The sequence below is a fragment of the Miscanthus floridulus genome, chromosome 8 (assembly GCF_019320115.1).
Source record: "Miscanthus floridulus cultivar M001 chromosome 8, ASM1932011v1, whole genome shotgun sequence".
Taxonomy (NCBI): Eukaryota; Viridiplantae; Streptophyta; class Magnoliopsida; order Poales; family Poaceae; genus Miscanthus; species Miscanthus floridulus.
The window spans coordinates 150,008,304-150,026,607 of record NC_089587.1 but is presented as its reverse complement, the minus strand read 5'-3'; the positions used below and the strand labels follow the sequence as shown (position 1 = coordinate 150,026,607).

General features: G+C 47.7%; 1 pseudogene; it reads left to right on the top strand.

The window, feature by feature from the left end:
* The first annotated feature begins 597 nt into the window (after positions 1–597).
* Positions 598–2,559, top strand: LOC136473685 (uncharacterized; annotated as a pseudogene).
* The last annotated feature ends 15,745 nt before the right edge of the window (positions 2,560–18,304 follow it).

Sequence of the window (18,304 nt, the reverse complement as noted above, 5' to 3'; positions counted from 1 at the left end):
GTTTGTTACTTCTGTAAAAGTAAAAGCAAAACGTGTACTGTTGAAGGCAAAGGTCATTAGCTTTCTTTCTAGATCTGATTGTACCATAGATCTGTTCACAAGTTCGCCTTTCTCATCTAATCTTATTTGCAGTCTGCATGCTCCATGTCCCTTGGCCTTGGGGAGGACACCATAAGCGCTTCGTCGGTGCTTGCAATGCCTATTGTCTCATCAAGAACAACCGGCTTCAGAAATGACCGTTCAAAGTATGTCCCTTTAAGAACCACAGATTGGAGTAATCTATAGCCGATGGTGGTATATAGATACACAGCAAAGGTCTTTACTTTTGATGTTGCCTAGCGGATGGCAGTAAAGTTTTTTTGTTGCTTCCAGAGGCAATTGTTTGTTGTGATCGTAGTTAGCTGTAACATGAGTGTATAGTTCAACGTTTTTTTTCCGTTCAAAACACTGTCCATACCCAGCTGCATATACATGTGTAAGTTTTAGAATACACAACTCAAATGATTCAATTCGCTTCCTATTTGCTCAACCATTTCAGTGGTTGCATGTTGTGATCATCTTTTACAGAATTGCAATTTCTTTTTGCGGTCGGGCTGCATACTGGGAAGGAACCGGGTTAGGTTAGGCTGGGTGTTCCACCATGTTCATGTGGAAAAGTTCGAGTAATGACAAGGCAAGAAGGGCATCTTGTTCTGGCAACTGTGAAATGTGCTTGCAACTAAATCTATGGCCGCTGCTGGTGCAGCGCCAATGGCTTACCGCTAGGACAGCTAGACTGTCGAAAGCCAGATCATGCCATTCCCCTGCTCCAACAACTATGGAACATGAGATACTTATACTTGCCCAGCTGGCCAATTTGCGCTACAATTCGTGGTCACTGGGAGACGAACAAATCGATATTCAACAACCTGGTGCTGTCGTCTTAACTCTTTCCCTGTCGATCACCAGATTTTTCTTCCTGCAGCCGTGCAGCGTAACGACACCGGTGGTCCTGGAGGGCCGGAACACGTAGCTTTCTGACAGGCGCGAGCCGTGCTGAAGTTGCCGCGCAACCTCCTTGGAGCTGCTTCGTCGTTGGGCCGCTGGCAGCTGATACTGACGCGTCCCGTTCCGGTCGTCACTCGTTCAGTACTCTCGTCTGCCTCAAGACTTTACTCGCGGTCGTCTCCCGCCACCGCGTCATCGTGCTCTGCTCACCACTTCTTAACCTCCCAGCTTACTGTTTCGCCTCCTCGTCTCATCTCATTCTCATCACGCACTAGTGAGCCATTCCTAGCTCAGCGCGTCTTCTTCCCAGTTCAGGCTTCGATCGGTTCTTTGTTAATCTCGATCTCGTGCAGCCAGTCAATCAGCAGGCTGCAATGGAGTGTCTGCGCCGGCGGCCGGAGCCAGCGGCGATCGACATCACCTGGGTGTCCTGCCGCGGCTTCAGGTCGTCGCTCCCGTTCCACACGCCGTGCCTCTACGCGTCCGTCTCCGTCACCCCGTCGTCCGCCAGGAACGCGCACGGCCACCGCCGTCCACACCGCGTGAAGACGCCCACCGACCGTGCCGGCGGCGAGAACCCCGAGTGGGACGCGCCCCTGCGGCTCTACCTCTCCGAGCCCGAGGCCTCGCACCGCCGGCGGAGCAGGAGCTGGAAGCGGGCAAGAACAGGAAGGACAGAGGCGACGACAACGTCCTCCTGGTGCGGTTCGAGCTCAAGGCGGAGGTGGCCGTGCTCGGGGACGTGCTCGCCGCGTCCACCGTGGTGCCAGTCCCCGACATCGTCGCCGACGAGCGGACGCGCCGCGTGTCCTACCAGTTGGCGGGCCCCGACGGCAGGCAGCCCAATGGCGTCATCTCCTTCTCCTACACTTTCCACCAACAACGAAACGACGACCACCACCAGAGCGGCGACGCCGAGCTCGTCGTCGCACCCCACTGCCCCACCAGCCCCACGGTGTCCAGTCCCGTCGCGCAGCCACCGCCCACGACCGCGGCGCCGCGGCTGTACCCGGCGATAGAGTGGCCGCTGACGGAGGAGATACCAATTTACCATACACCGGTACCACTAGCTGGGGCTGCGGTCACGCTCGCTAACTCGCGGTACTATCCTCCTCCTCCACCGTCGGCGACTCCAGTGCAGGCGCAGCCGGTTGCGGTGTACCCGCCGTTGCCAGAGACGTTGTCCTGCAGCGTGTATCCGTCTGTACTGCCGGCCAGCGGGATGTACCCACCGGTAGACCTTGCTCCAGTGAGCTGCTATATCCGCCAGCGTCGCCGACACCATACAGTGTGGAGCGCGGGTATGGTGCAGCGCCAAGATGGGGTGATCGGTGTTTGTACGGCTGAAGTCATCGTTCTTGGTTTTGGTTTTGTGTATGGTACAGTAGTTCAGTTGATTGACCGTTTCTTCGTGCTAGCCGGCCGGCCGCCTCCTCGTTTTAGCGGAGCCAGCGCGCGGCCTGTTCCTTACTGTTCTAGAGCCTTGAGGTTCCAATCTAGCGCTAGAGGCGTGCTCGTTTTGTAATCTTGCTCCATTTTCTTGATATTTTTTTCGTAACTTCGACGACAGAATACAGGCTTCACCACTCAGTTGCATGGAAAAGAAAAAAATTGAATGTGGACCTTCCGTACGTGGACACTGTGCGTTCTGCGTGTACTGTTGCGTGGGCTAAACAATCATTTTCAACCTTCCCATGCTGAATCATGGGCCCCATGGGCCATTTGTTAGCCGCAGATCCATACGTGGACACCGTGTACATGGTCCTCACCTGATTTGTTTTCCAGTTGGAAAAAAATTGAATGCGGACTGTCCGTACGTGGACACTGTGTGGTCTGTGTTACTGTTGCGTGGGCCAAACACACCATTTTCAACCTTCCCATGGTGAATCACGGGCCGTGGGCCATTTGTCAGCCACAGATCCGTACGTGGACGCCGTGTGGATGGTCCTCACCTGATTTGTTTCCCAATTGGAAAAAAAAAAATTGGATGTGGACTGTCCGTACGTGGATACTGTGCGGTCTGTGTTACTGTTGCGTGGGCCAAACACATCATTTTCAACCTTCCCATGGTGAATCACGGGCCGCGTAGGCCATTTGTTAGCCGCAGATCCGTACGTGAACACCGTGTGGATGGTCCTCACCTAATGCACCGATTTAGCTCATCCAGAAAATTAACGGATCAGAGGCGATTAGCTCATATGTTAGGAAGTACACCTATGGTTCGTCATATGGGCCTAGACGCTTTTGCGGAGACTATTGTAAGGATACTCAAGTATTTGGTGGACTACTATGGCATATATTCAGCGGGCTTACTAGCGTCCGGACGACCGGACATGTGAACGGACAGAGCTTCCGGACGCCCGCGCCTATAGCCATTTTCAGCTCCATTTCGCGCATCCACACGGGGCCCACGCCGTCCCGAACGTCACTAGCATAAAAAAAAGAGGGAGAGGGGGCGGCGGATGCCCAGTTGACGGCGGGAGAAGGAGGAAACACCCAGGCAAGACAGCAAAAAGCGAGGAGGGAGATGCAATATCCGATCTACTTTTAAAATATCTAGATGCAACACTTACAACTCTGAAGGCAGACGAAACACTTGAAACAAGTGTCTGAAACACTTGTGAAAAATGCCTAAAAACACTTGTAAACCATTTCAAACATATGCAACACTAAATAAAACACTTGTAAACATGCGTATGAAAACACCCAGAACACTTGAAACATATACTTGCAACCAGATCTACTTTTGCAATATCTAAATAAAATACTTGCAACATACGTCTGGAACAAATGAAACATTTAGAACATATACTTGAAATATGCGTGTATAGCCATTACAACATATGCAACATCACGATCTACTTTTGCAAAATTCATATATAACACTTGCAACATACATTTGAAACATCTGAAACACTTGAAATATACTCTTGCAACATGCGCTTTCAGCGTAGCATTTACTTGCTGCTGGGATGAATGGAAGCTCGTCAACGCAGAGCTCAATGCCGCGGAGTAGGGGCGATACCTGTGGGCGGGCGGCTGCGCGGCCCCAGCAGGCCATTCTCGCGCTACTTCCCACGATCATCTGCGTAGTGCAGCCGGTGCGTGAGACTAGGCCACCCGACCCACCGCCGGGCCCCGCCATTCCAGACCTCATTTGCCTCATCAAGGAGCTCCGGGAGCAAGAGTCCCGCCTCCGCACCGAGCTGCTAGAGAACAAGATCCTCAAGGAGACCGTTGCCATCATGTTGTTCCTCGAGTCCGATGTCGCAACTCTATGCTGAGAACGCGTGCCTCCGCGCCTAGCTCGACGCTGCCAGGACCAGGCAGCAGCGAGTGGTTGAGTTGGAGAAGGAGGTGGCGGAATCGTTTTTGTTTTTTGGAGAAGCTAGGAGCAGGCTTTGTACTGGGCTCCACAGGCTTACAAAGGGCGCGTCCAGAGTGTCGGACGCCCTAAGGAGAGCATTACCATATATTCAGTAACGTATGGAGTTTAACCCAAAAACTTCAAGGATTTTGAATAGATTACATGTCGAGCGAGCAATGAGCTCCCCACCGTCTCTTTCCGTCTCCTCCAGACACAACCGAGTAGCCTATTCTATTCCTTAGAGTGATCTCCGCAAAGCTCTCACTTCCCTTCTCTACACTCACAATAGCGGTTCACCTAGTCGGGCCCGGAGAACTTGGAGTTGGGCCTCATCACCCGCTTGGGCCTTTCAGCACTCTTTGGCCTTTCTTGCTCTGTTGCTTGGTCATCTGTTGGTGCCTTTCTGGTTCCCACTTCCCTAGGGATGTTGCTTCTATCAGTAAGCTTGGCTTGATACCTAACAACTACCAGAGAAGAGTAGCAGCAGCTCAGAAGCTCATCAATCGATTATTCAGAAACATAACTTATCCCCTTCTTTAGTTATTGTTCTTCTTCCTCCTTCTGCCTTCTCTTCTACCCGAACCTTCCCTTAGGACTTGTTTGGATGTCAGATTTACCTTAATCTACATGTGTTAGGGTGGATTGAGGTGTAACTTAGTTTAAGTTACACTCCAATCTACCCCAACACATGTGGATTGATGTGACTCCTACTACATCCAAACAAGACCTTAAATGTATCTCTGATCACGATTAATCCCCATGCTTGCTACCTATCTCCCATTCTATTATTCATTTATTCTCATGATTGTACAATTGATAGCCAAAATGGGACTAGAAAGTTGAAGATGATACAAAAACACGTGCAAACAAGAAAAAATATAAAGGATCAAATCTAGAGCAATTTAAACAAAGTTTAGAAACCCTAGAAAAAACTGACTTAGAATGGTTTTGGAAACCAGCTCAAACTGATTTGGGATATAGGGATGGAATTATAAAAACTAGACTAAGAAACAAACTAAACTTGCAACCAAACTTTTTTTGCTATTACATAGTACAACTCAGGCACTCACAACGTACGCACACTCACCTCTATGAACGCATGCACACAAACCCTACCCCTATGAGCATCTTCGAAGACTAGGCTAACAAATCCTCGAGATTGATGAAATCACCATAGGCGCCTCGCTGTCGATAGCTAGGAACGTCGCCTACTACTAAAAGGACAATGTCGCTAAATCCTAGAATATCCACTCCTAGGGGAGTGGAACCTAGGTCCTGAGGTGCTAGTGATGCTCTTGTAACCACTAGGCTACAAGCCCTTTCACAAATAGCAACCAGACTTGACATAGGACACAAACTAATAAAAACTATAGACTCTAAAACCAAATATCCAAAGGTTATGGCCTAGGTGTTGGGCAGGGGATTTTTTTTGGTTTCATGGACAGTGGGATGGAGGCGAACAAAAATCAACTAGGGTAAAGGGAATACCTGACATAATACCTGAAGCTTTAATTACCTCTTGATGGAAATGGGGTCCCGATTTTCCATCAGGTGGAGATAACCCCCGATTTCGTGGAAACTTGTCACATACCATCCAGCTTCCGATAAGAAAAACCAAAACCATGCAATTACGGCACCACATCTCCTCTAGTTATTAGTCGTGCACTGCTTAGTTGACCTCACCATGAAGGCTAATCGCTGCCTACGAAGAACACAAGCAAGAATAAGAAAGACACAATGTGAAAAATATTGTTAATGTGTGATAATAAAACTCATGAGTTGGGATTTGAAGTCACGGTTTGGTTTTAGTAATTGAATGACAATCTTTGGTGGACTAATGTATTTCCCGTTAGATGAACAGGCACTTAGTCCACACACATACACTAGGATGGGCAAGTCATAGAAGCCATGGAGGAGAGATGTCTTGTGCATGTGATGCTAGTTCTCAACTAGTGAGATGAATGAGCTTAGTAAATATATGAGATATGACATAGTCTCATATGGCTAGGAGGATAAGGTCAAGGTAAGGCTTGTCTATGAAGGACTAGTTGTAGGAGTGATGGGCAAGTTACAGGCTCGGGTGCGATGGACCACCGATGTGGTGAAGCACGAGTAGAGGGCTTGGCGCCGATGGACCAAGGTCTAAGCACTACTAGGAATATCCACTTCTATAACGAACAACTTTTGTCACTGAAGGAGCCAAATTCATCATAATTTTAGTTTTATGATAAATTAATGACAAAAACGGTTCATCATAGAAGTCACGTCATACTTGAACTTCTATGATGATTCTAAAAATTCGTCATAGAATTGGATAGATCTATGACAAAAAAAGACCGTCATAGAATTGTTTTGGCATGCGTGGCAGGGGGCAGCCACGTTGGCAGTTGCTTCCGTTGGAGATGCTTTTCATGTGTACATGCTATAGCCGGTTGCAATGGAGATGGTTCAAGTACGTGTCACCTTCTTATTGCACAAAGTGGCCATCTCTGGTTCTTGCATGTTTCAGGTCCTTACTAGACCACGTGTCGGGCCCCTGTTGTTGCACATGTCACTTTTCTATTGGCACACGTGTCGTGTTGCGGTTGGGTCACGTGTCACTTCTTCATGGACCATGTGTCTTATTTTTATTGGTCCACGTGGTCGTTTCTTATTCTACCACATGTCACGGTGCTGTCCGTTCACGTTTTGTTTTTTTATTCGGCCACATGGCTTGACGACTTCCTTCCACGTGTCAGATTTTTATTAGCCCACGTGTCGTGCCATGGCTATTTCACGTGTCATGCACTGGTTCGTCCATGTGTCACATTTTTATTTGATCACGTGGCCTACCTAGGTTCTACCACGTGCTCAACAATCAGTTCATCATAAAAGTAATTCAAGATCGTCACTGCTGCACAGAATCAACGAATGTCTACATAATTATTCAGCATAACACTCAAATACAACAAATTACTATTTACACATCAGCAGCAACCCAGCAGAGTTGATGACTTAGAGTTACCAGAAGAAGAGCTGAAGCGCATGATATCCTCACGTAGCTTATTATACTCCTGTTGCTGCATCTTGAACTCTTTAAACTCACTTTCAGTCTTTTCTATCTTTCTCTTTAGTTCATCCACTTGTTCGACCAAGCTAGCGGAACTTTCCTATTTAGTAACAAGCTGTTCCTAAAGCATTCTCTCTACCGATGTCTCTGTTCTGGCGGAGCTTGTTGGGACACCAGTATTCTTCAAAAAATGGTGTTGTCGCTGACCTAGGAGTGGACCTAGCCCTAAGGGAGGCAAAGGACCTTGGGACAACATCATCACTACTCATTGGTTTGTGCCCATGAGCAACAGGTTCTACTCGCATAGTTTCCATAACTTCCTATGAAATTCAAGCAGTAAACATTAGGTTACAGATAGTGGAAGAGAACTTTAATTGAAAACCCAAGAGTTCAAAACAAGTAACTAAGGTTTCATATTGATATGGATTACATAAGCACAATGCACAGGTACTAATATGGATTACATGCTGCAAAATTCAAGCAGTAAACAGTAGGTTACAGATATAAATTACATAAGCACACTGCACAAGTACCATATTGATTGGTGCAAAATTGCAACTTCAAAATTAAATGATAAATTGGCTCCTGCCACTATTGCTTCTATTAACAGTGCACTTGAGTTTCTATTTATACAAAGGCTAGCGTAATAATAAAACACAACCATCACTTATAAATGATTGCAGCTGTACAACATAGGAGGGAGATTTGTAGCCTGGTGGTACTTCATTTTTGCACGGTTTTGCTTGTTCTTCTCAGATCCATGAGTCAACTCTCTTGTTCATGTTGACTTCACTCTCTTGGACTGCCTTCCTCTAGGACTGATATTAGCATTGCCTTTTGTTCTGCTGGCAAAGCCTCCTCTATGGCTTCCTCGAACTAGATGCTAAAATTAGAGAAACAAATTTAAGCAGCAAGCATGTACAAATTGCATTGCTATCCAGACAACAAAGCATTGCATTGCTATCTGTCCCCCCCAAACTCAATACAAGATAGAACAAGCACCTCAACTACAAGGGCCACTGGCTCATCTTGTACATCTAAATATGTTTCATCTGTATCACCAAATTCCTCAACTACCTCCCCTGCTTCTTCCATCCTCCTATGATTCTTTGTGATTTATGCCTCCCGCTCTTGTTCAAAAGCATTTATTGGCTATTCATCTAGATTACAGAGGTATTTATTAACTAAAGCTTCTACCCAATGTCAACATAACATAGCAAGAGTTTGCAAATAAGCGCCTAACTAGTAACTACAGCTTATATGGAAGTCATTAATCCAATAAAGCACATGTCATCTACACTCACTATAGAAATATGTAACCCCATCACTATCTACATATCCTAGGTTCAACCACTACAATACAACACACTATCATAAAAGGAATTTGGGTACCTCTTCCCTCCGCATACCCTGGCTATGCTTCGTCGTTGGTACCGTGGTCTTGTCATCATGGTCGCAAAAATGGTACGGCCGACGTTGACGAAGGTGTACCAGATCTGGCTCCAGTTAGGGTTTAGATCTGGCTGATTGTGATAGGTCTAGAGGTAAGGGATCTGAATCCGACCTATATAGGTGTTAATAGGTGCCGAGGTAGGGGTACTAGATCTGGCTCTGGCTAGGCTAACCTGCTATCCATGAATCAAAGGGGATCTGGTTCCGGCTAGGGTTCAGAAAGGTATGAGAGAGGGTGCGGCCAGAGAGTGGAGATTGATGAGTCGAGCTGCAGTGCCGATGGCTCTAGGGTCCGAAATGGGGTGGCAGAGGGGATGGCTAGAGAGTGGAGAGGAAGGCCATGGGGCTAGGATTTAGAGCGGGAGGAGAGACGGTGGCGGCTGGAGGATGGAGATGGAGGCAGAGATGGCGACTCATTGTGCTTTTATGTGGCAATCACAGTACCACAAATGCCCTTGTCTAAAATCGATGGCATGGTAAATCTAATTTTCATGCGGAGGGCAAAAGAGAGACATCTATTTTTTGGTGCATGTTGGCAGCACTGCTCAGCACGATGCGAAATTTTCGCCGAAAATCAAATTTTTGCGCGGGTAGATCTCCCCATCTGTTTGGGGCCCACCAACACTGCAAAAGGGAGTCTCGAGAAATGGACAAAAGAAACTAAAAAACTTAAAAACCTATCAGATTTCATAGATCGGTAGCTCTAGCGGGAACCACGGCTCCAACACACGCAAGTCTGTGTCTGAATGGAGGTGGGAGGCGGCCAGGGCTGACGCAACCCCATGGCGAAGACCATATGTCACTACCTCTCGGATCCACGCCGACAGAGCACGGACATGCTCAAGGAAGTTCGGCCCCACCGGCAGTACGGACGCGGCGTTCAGCTACTCCATGATGGCTGAAAGAGCAAGAACAAGAAAACCGTACCAATTAATAAGGCGTGGTGCCACACGAAACAAGAAGATATGGTAATGAGAGTGCCTTACCAGTGAGCTGCGCCTGCGCTTAACCCACTACGGCTTCAGCCGCAACCATCTTCCTATAGGCTATGGTGAGTGCTATCTCCACAGCGGAGAAGCACGACTACAGCCGCTCCGCCTCTCGGTTCTCTACGTAGAGAGCTTACCTGGTCATGTCTAGGTCTCACACCATCGTCTCCTCTCTTGGATGCTTCTCCACCACCATGGTTCAAGTTTGAAGAATGAGGTGCTAGGGAGGAGGTGGTGAGTGGGAAAGGTGAGTGCACAAGGTTAAAAGGCAACTGTACTCACTCCCCTATTTTCCTCTATTTTTATAGCAGGGGACGTGCACGACCGATGGACCTGAATTCCAGCAGATGTCAGGCAATAGCAGGAGGTAAGGCAAGGCCACATCTCCACAATCTATGAGGAGCACGCCTTTCAAGAAATACGCATTGAGAAATGAGCCACCGAAAAGGAGAAGCCAAATAGTAGTTCATATGAAACTGCACTCGCAAGAAAGTCCTAATGTGGCACATTTCAACTCATCAGACACTATATAGTACAGAGCTATGAATAAAACTATTGCCTACGAAGTGTACTCGGTCACAACATTTGTATTAGTAGTAGTAGTCATGAGTGGCTTTGATCTGTGTTGAAGCCAACTCATCTTATTTTCGTGTATTTGATAAGATTTGTTGAACTTGCAAGAACCATGCGTCAAAGATAATTTTAATCAGAATTTGGATTTTATAATCTGATGCTTGCCTCTGCAAACTAAGAGAAATTGAAGCAAGCCCTCAGTCTGCCCCTCGACTGTCATGACTGCTTGGATTATACCGCACTATCTACTTCACAGGATCATACAAGGTCTGGCTGTCTGAAATCTTAACTACCTAGACGACGTGCTCCTACATTCCCGTGTAAGCGCATGCGCATGGGTGGCGTTAGTAGCCTATTACAGTAGGGGATGCCACCTCCCGGCCCATTGCACTGATAGGACGGGGCGAAGCCCCGCCGCCAGCCCACGCAAACGTCTCGGTCGTGGGGTGGTCGACAGCCCCCAAACTATAGCAGCAAAGACAAGGGGCGAGAGGGAAGGTTATACCTGCTGCCTTCTTTCTCTAGGGCTCCTAATTCCATCCCAAAGCTTTTGCCTTCCACCCTACTATGCTGCCGACGCCTCCTACCAGGACAATGGCAGAGTGGACGAGGTCGTTTGTCGACCGGGCTGAGTTTGACCAGTTGCGAGAGAGGGGGTGATCCCGAAGGCCGCCGATGAGCTCAGGTAGAGAGTCCCGGTGAGAAGCAAAGTCGAGCTGAGGCTAAAAAAATAAGGTCATCCCTTTCCACCTTCCTGGGTTCTAGTTGCCGGTGGACCCCTTACTGAGGTGGTTGCTCTACTACTACGGGCTCCGCCTCCATGACTTAACCCAGAGGTCTCGGTCTTCATCATGCTGTGCAAGGGCTTCCTGGGAATACCTGCCCATTATGATCTATGGTGGTTTCTTTTCTAGGTAGTTCTACCAGCGTCCTCTTGGCACCGTCGTTGTCCGATGGGGGGCGCCTCGATCAAAGTTCATCCTGAATTGGAGGAGCGCTACCTGAGCCTTCACCACCACTATACCATAGACCTAGATTGGGAGCATAGGTGGCTCTATGTCCCCAACAATGAGCGGATATAGCTGCCAACTTTTTCTCATGACTAGCTATGTCTTGATATGTTGGAATCATGGTCGAGGCTGCCAACCCTGTTAGAACCACAGCATTTGCACTTTGCTAGATGCGATCGAGGATCTGAAGGACCAGAGACTGACGTCACCAAGAGTGATCCATACCTTCTTCAGCCACTGGGTCCTCCCCTTGAAGATGAGGGGCCACCCCTAGTGGGAGTTTTAGGGTGCGACTGACCCTACAATAGAGTTGAGCATCCCCATCCGCTTGGAGGAGGTAGACGATCTAATGACGATAGCTATTGGAGTGTCCACGTAGGATCATGGTGATGGGGAGGCCCCGGATGCCTTCCATGCCAGGAATCCTCCTTCGACAGATGGACCTCTCGTCGGCATGGTCTCTGACCCACCACTAGTTCCCCCTTCGAAGGTGGATCATCACCATACCACTGTTCATGTTGTTTATCTTCATTTAAATAGAATGTGGGAGCAATGCTCACACTAGCTAGTACATGTTCATGCTGTTTAATTTAACTAGTATTTGGAATGTGCCTACTTTCTCAACAGGTGAACATGGGCGTGATGGCATCCCGAGCCTCATTGGCCCTAGAGCCCGGTTCTTCGTCCACGATCGTGCTCGAAAAGCGTCCCCATGAGGCATCCACCGATGGGGGTAGCCACCCGCGATTCCATTCCATGCTGCGCCGGTCAGTTCAGTATAAGTCGTTTGCATTCTCAATCCGATCGCTCTCCCCTTATCCTATATGGGCTTGACCTTGGCTTGCATTGTGCAACATTTTCTCCATGACAGCACTATCCTCGGTCATGGGGCTTCCCCCGGTGTTGCCGGAGAGTCATCCCATCGCTGCTCGCCGCCGCCGAGCCCATGTGTCCCTACACAACCCTCTGGTTCTGAAGTGGGCGAATCGTCAGAAGAGCTAGAATACTCAGACAACGCAGACTATGATCAATTATTGAAGGATTACCACAAGGTCAAAGCACTATTGTCATCGTCCAGGATGAACGCCAAGATGCTATGCGATGAGCTGGACGCCGCGTGCGATGGACTTCAAGTTTTTGAGAATGAGGCCTCCTAGGCGTGAGTTGGTTGGGCGATGGTGAAGGAGCAGGCCCATAACATGATGAACCTTCTTGTGGAACTGAGGACTTGGGTTTAGACCCTGCATCTGTGCGTGTAAGCCGCCTGTGGCATGGCCTTCCTCATGGAAACAACGGACAATCCGATCAGCATAGAGGAGCACCTCCAAGCTCTGCTGGTCCGCCTTTGAGCCATGGTGACCGAAGCCATTCATCAGGGGATGCCATTGCACTGCTACCGCCTAGCTTTAGATTGGCAATGCGGTGAACGTCCGGGTGGTGGAGGAGGGTTTTCCACCAGGATTGAAGGACGATGACATCGCCAATCTGGTCGAGAGTTTGAGCCGACCACCAATGCCATCTTAGCGAAGGTGGATGTGGAGTTGATCCTGCATGCCAGCCCCTATCTATGGGACATATCAGTAGTATTAGTAGTCATGAATAGGTTTGATATGTGGGATGCCCTTGCAAATATGTGAACTCTTATTTGCGTGTTGGTGTTAACTTTTGTTGAACTTTGTATTAGGTGGGTTAAACTCTATTGAGCATGGTGTAGCTCAGGTCCTTTAGTCATTTTGTAGCTGGTTTCTAGCCCCTGATGATTGCTTTTCGCTATAGATTTCTTTCTAGTTGTCTTTGATATGATCTATAATATGCTAAACATTCATGAGTGCCTTTGATCTCAATTGAGGCCAACTCGTATCTTTGATAAAATTTGTTGACCTTGAAACAACCATGGAGCAAGGAGTTCATCTAAACAAGTCTCGCCTCGATCTAATGCAAAATAGAGGAGCCATAGCTGTTGACTTTTACTATGAACGCAAGAAAGTTCGCTCGCTGAGTATTTGATCTCGTAGGACAGAATAAAGTATCGTACAGAGTAGCAATCAGTCTACACCTTGACTACTGTGACTGCTTGGATTGGAGTGAAATAAGTACAGAAAAGACCTATCACAACCGCACTAGGCATTCAAGTGTCAAGCTGGTCATGGTGGTCAAAAGCTCTTTCTCTTGATTCACTTCTTGTATCCAGCTTTCCTGCCGCATTCGCTTCACTCTCGTTAGCCATGCAAGGTCTATATGAAAGGAGCATCCCCACTTCCCTCATCTGTTTTGCATTTTTCCAACCTTCTCGCTCACAACTTTTCCCCTGACCACGTCCCTCTATGATATTAAACGAAATAACGTTTACCTATTTCTTGTAAACCGTATGTTCGTCAGATAGTCCGAGCAGCATAAATTTGAACGGGCTAAACATGTAACTCTTGTACTCAACTATGAGTAGAACTTTTGCCTGATCGGCTATGCTACAAACAGGAGCTGCACCGTCTGTGGCTGCATGCATGAAGTAGTAAGGTATTGGATTCCTGAAGCAGCAGCTTCAAACACAGCCAAGGGTGTGTACATGATTAGAACCTATGAAACCATGTAGCTATCTCTAGCTAGTTGCTGCCCCTCGGCTACCGCGAGCCAACGACTGCTTGGAATGGGCTACACTATATACTTCACCAGATGACGGAAGGTCCGACCATCTAAAATATTCAGTACCCAGATAGTACTAGTAATGATGAACATCGCGTGGTCACATCAAAAGCCTATTCTAGCCCTGGCGTCCCTGTGTGAACAAAGCCTGGCCTCACTCCCCCCTTGCATTGCGTAAAAGCCCTAGCCTCGCACTACCTCAAAAAGTCCCCATCTCCTCCTCTCCATCAGTTCCCATGAAGGCCATCCCCATGAAGCACTCTAGGTCCTCCTCGTGGAACTATGGCCGGGCTCCGGTCCACGCTTCCTCCAATGCGCTGGCGCACCCTGCTTTGATGCATGTTCGTACCCTTCTTGAAAGCTAATACCCATCATTCTCCCGCCCGTCGTCTCCTAGGCTGCCATTTGTCTCCTAGTCACCCATGACAACAACGTTGATGCCCCTAGCACTGGTGGTTCGCTCGCCACCACCGCTCCTGGTTGGGTCCACCTCACAGTCATCATAGGCACCATCGTGGTCCCGCATGCCATCCCCTAGGTTGGCATTGGTCTACCCGTCGCCCACAATGACGACGTTGATGCCACCGGCACCGGTGGTTTGCTCGCCACTGCCTCTCCCAGTGTAGTCCACCTCACCATCATCGGTGGCACCATCATGGTCGAGCTCACAGTCGCTAGATCCACTCCTGGCGCCCTACGGCGGGAGAGGGTCTCCTACAATGTCGCAATCCCGCTCGCTGTCTACCGAGGACATTTCCAAGGGCTCTATAGAGGTGGCCCCATTGTGGTCTAGTTTGCCTTCGTCGGATTAGCTCATGGCATCCCATGGTGGGAACAAGTGAAGTGATCCTCTGGTTCAATGTGGTGGAGAGGTTTACTGGTTTCAACCCAGGCAGGTTTACCTTGCAGGCATTGGATTTTGATCGTGCCTGTTGGTACCCTTGTTGCATGAGTTGCTTAGAGCTGTGGGATGGCACCAAAAATTGAATTAATTAGTAGTATCAAGTCATGTAAACATTTGTAGTTAGGATGAGTATGCTACCTGGTGCTCATTACTACTACGAAGACAAGTTAATCATCTGTAGTTAGAAATAGTATGTTTATGTAGTAGTTGTTTGACTTTGAGTAGTGTGGCACGCTTCTCCTTTATTATGGTCGATGAAGGCATGGTTATGTAGTCTGAACTTGTATCATTGTTGTACTCCCCATATATATGAAGTCTGGTTTGATGTTATGTTATCTTTCTAGTAGCATTGCTCTCCTCTTATTATGCATGTAGCCATGCCTAGCTATGCAAAACCAACCAAGACCTAGGAATAGGTGCCTAATCTTTTATGCCACGAAAGCACAGTCCAGCCATGTTGTATTAGACAAGGCCGAACCATGTATTAGGTGTCTAGCCAGCTCTTTTATCTTGGACATGCAAAATCAACAACCAAAGCAGTCCGCCCCCTCATTTTGCCACAAGGCGGACAAGCAAAAAATGGTGCAGAAGCGGAAGGGCAACAAGATGAGTTAGACGATGATTTGAACTTAGTTAATTGTGGTATGTATCTAGATGTTAATAATGTTGATGTATCTCAATCTATAATTGGCAGTGCGCTTGTTCATTCAGTGTTTGTTCAGTGTTTATATCAGTTTGTTCATTTCATCACAATGGTGTTCACTGTTCAAAGAAAGCCATTACCTGTGCGCCCTCATCAAAAGCACATTCCAAAATACATGAAAAGCACTGAAAATAGTTAAAACCGCCAATATATTGATTCCTAATTCCTAATATTTGTCTATAGTATGGTAAACACGCATAATGGAATTCATCCGATCAAGTCTCACATCAATCTAATGCCTAAAGGAGGAGCCACATAGCTATTCAAATTTTACTGCACATGCAAGAAAGTCCGACAATAATAAATCTGACCGGGCAGGACACATCTCACGTTATATAGGAAAACCTATTTCATACGAGTACTTCCATTGAATCCCTAAAGGAAACAAATAAAATTGAAACAAAACAACAGAAAATCAAAAGCTACAGAATACACTATATTTTAGGAGCTTGAACTACTTCAGCAGCACTTTTTAGCGAACGCACAGTGTTTTCCTCTCACAACAAATCAGCATAAGCATCAGTATAAGCCAAATTTTAGTGAAAGGAATAGGGACGGCCCTATTCGTTTCGCTGAAATTTGGCTTATGATGATGCTTATGCTGATTTATTGTGAGAGGAAAACATTGTGCGTTCGCTAAAAAGTACTGCTGAAGCAAGAATACACTATATTTCAGGATGGAGGGAGTAATTCACTCTCGCATGTAAAGAGTGAATTACTAGTTTCTTATTCCAAGTTCCCATGCGAACAACTCAAATTCATGGCAAAGCCTACAGTCCTCGCTGCATTACACAACCCTTCCTTCCCATCCGTCTGCATTGCCGCAAGCGCCGCTTGCGCACAGAAAATCGACGCGCACCTATGTTGGCGGCGGCAACAACAACTCGTCCCACCCCGTTTCATGGTTCACCTCGGTGGCCGCCTCACGGCAGCACAGCACACAACTCTTGTTGCGTAGCCACCTACATGTTGGTCTGCTGCCCATGATTCTTGTAACACCCTAGGTGTTGAGCTTGCATAAACTGACTTGCATTGCATGAGCATGAGCATCAAGCATTCATATTTAAGCTCTTATATTTGAAACATGTGATTGAAACATATGAAACATGCTTGATATTTTATGTTTCTTTTGTATCTATGCATATGATCATGAGTGAATACATGTAAATGGTTAATGTGAGTCACTAAAACATATTAGCTACACTTAGGATGACTAATGGAACATGGTTCATGAAGATCACTTTGCTTGATCAAGTACTTAAGTGATGCTATGTATGTTGATCTGGAAAGCTTTATGTGTAACCAATGTATGAAATGATTGTGTGACCTTATAAATAGCTTAAACATGCTTAGAGTGTCATTACGAACAACTTTGGTATTCATGGCTAGGGCTAAATTGGTCACTAAGTCATAGTTTAAGTACAAGTCATCATTTGAATGTAATGGGTTTGACCAAGTTTGAACTATATGATAGAGACCTTGCATGGATGTGGTCACTAAAGCAAAGTTGTAGTATTTGATAAGTGGAACAACTTTTATTTTTGGGTCATAGACTACTTTAGCTCCTAACATGCTTGAAATAAGCTCACAAGATTCAATAGTTCACTATTTCCAACACTTAGCAAATTTTTTCTAAGTCAAGTTAACTGACAGTGTCGACGCAGCCAGCTTTGAGATGATTTTACTCACTAACCATTTTGAATTGGGTCTTGATCGTTTAAGAAGAATTGTAGGTGGTACTTAGGGCTACAACTTTAGTTTAGATTGTTGGCATTAATTCTTCACGGTTTAGAAGATCAAGCTTCACGAAATACCGCTGTCAAGCTCGGGTTCAGGCGCTGATGGACGCCGCGCCGTGCTCTGTCATGGCCGACCATGGACAGAGCATGGCCACCACGTGGCCGCTGTCGACCGACGCGTGGCCTCGACGCCGCGCACTGGTAACTGTTATCTGCACCGCACCACGCTCCATTTCCACTCACTCCCGTCCGCTCTCTCACTCTCCAATGCTAGCCCTACCTCTCACCGCGGAACCAAGCAATGCCGCCGAGCACAACACCACCTCTGTCGTCGCCTCGGGTGCGCTCCACCACACCGCCATCACCTCCATCTTGCCCATAGCTGGGCCACGTCCACCTACACCGCCTCAACGTGTTTGCAGTGTCAGAAGAGCTTCGGTGAGGGCGTATTCAACACTTCCCTCTCACCGGAGATCTCGGCCGCCATGGCCACCTCCACGGTGAACTTGCCACTGCTTAGCTCACACGCATGTTGCTTCCAGTTGTGTGTGTTAGGGCTTGGTTAGGATGGGTGTTAGCTCATGTTATGATGTTACCACCGTTAGCGGTCTCGCCGGCGCGGAACACGGTGACCCGTGCCGCCGCGCTCTCACCTCCGCGCCACCACGCCGTGGCCAGAGCTCGTTGGAGCCTCTCATCTGGTTTGTGAAGTAGATATAGCGTCACTTAGTCACCACGAATCTCGTGCGCCTCTTGCCGAGCTTCGCTGTGGCCTTCCATGGCCAGCACACCACAGCACCGTGCCGCCGTGCTGCCATAAACGGTGACGAGCACTCTCCTGTGCACGTGCACCTCCACCACCTAGGTCACCCAATGCGCTTTGGTCTGTAG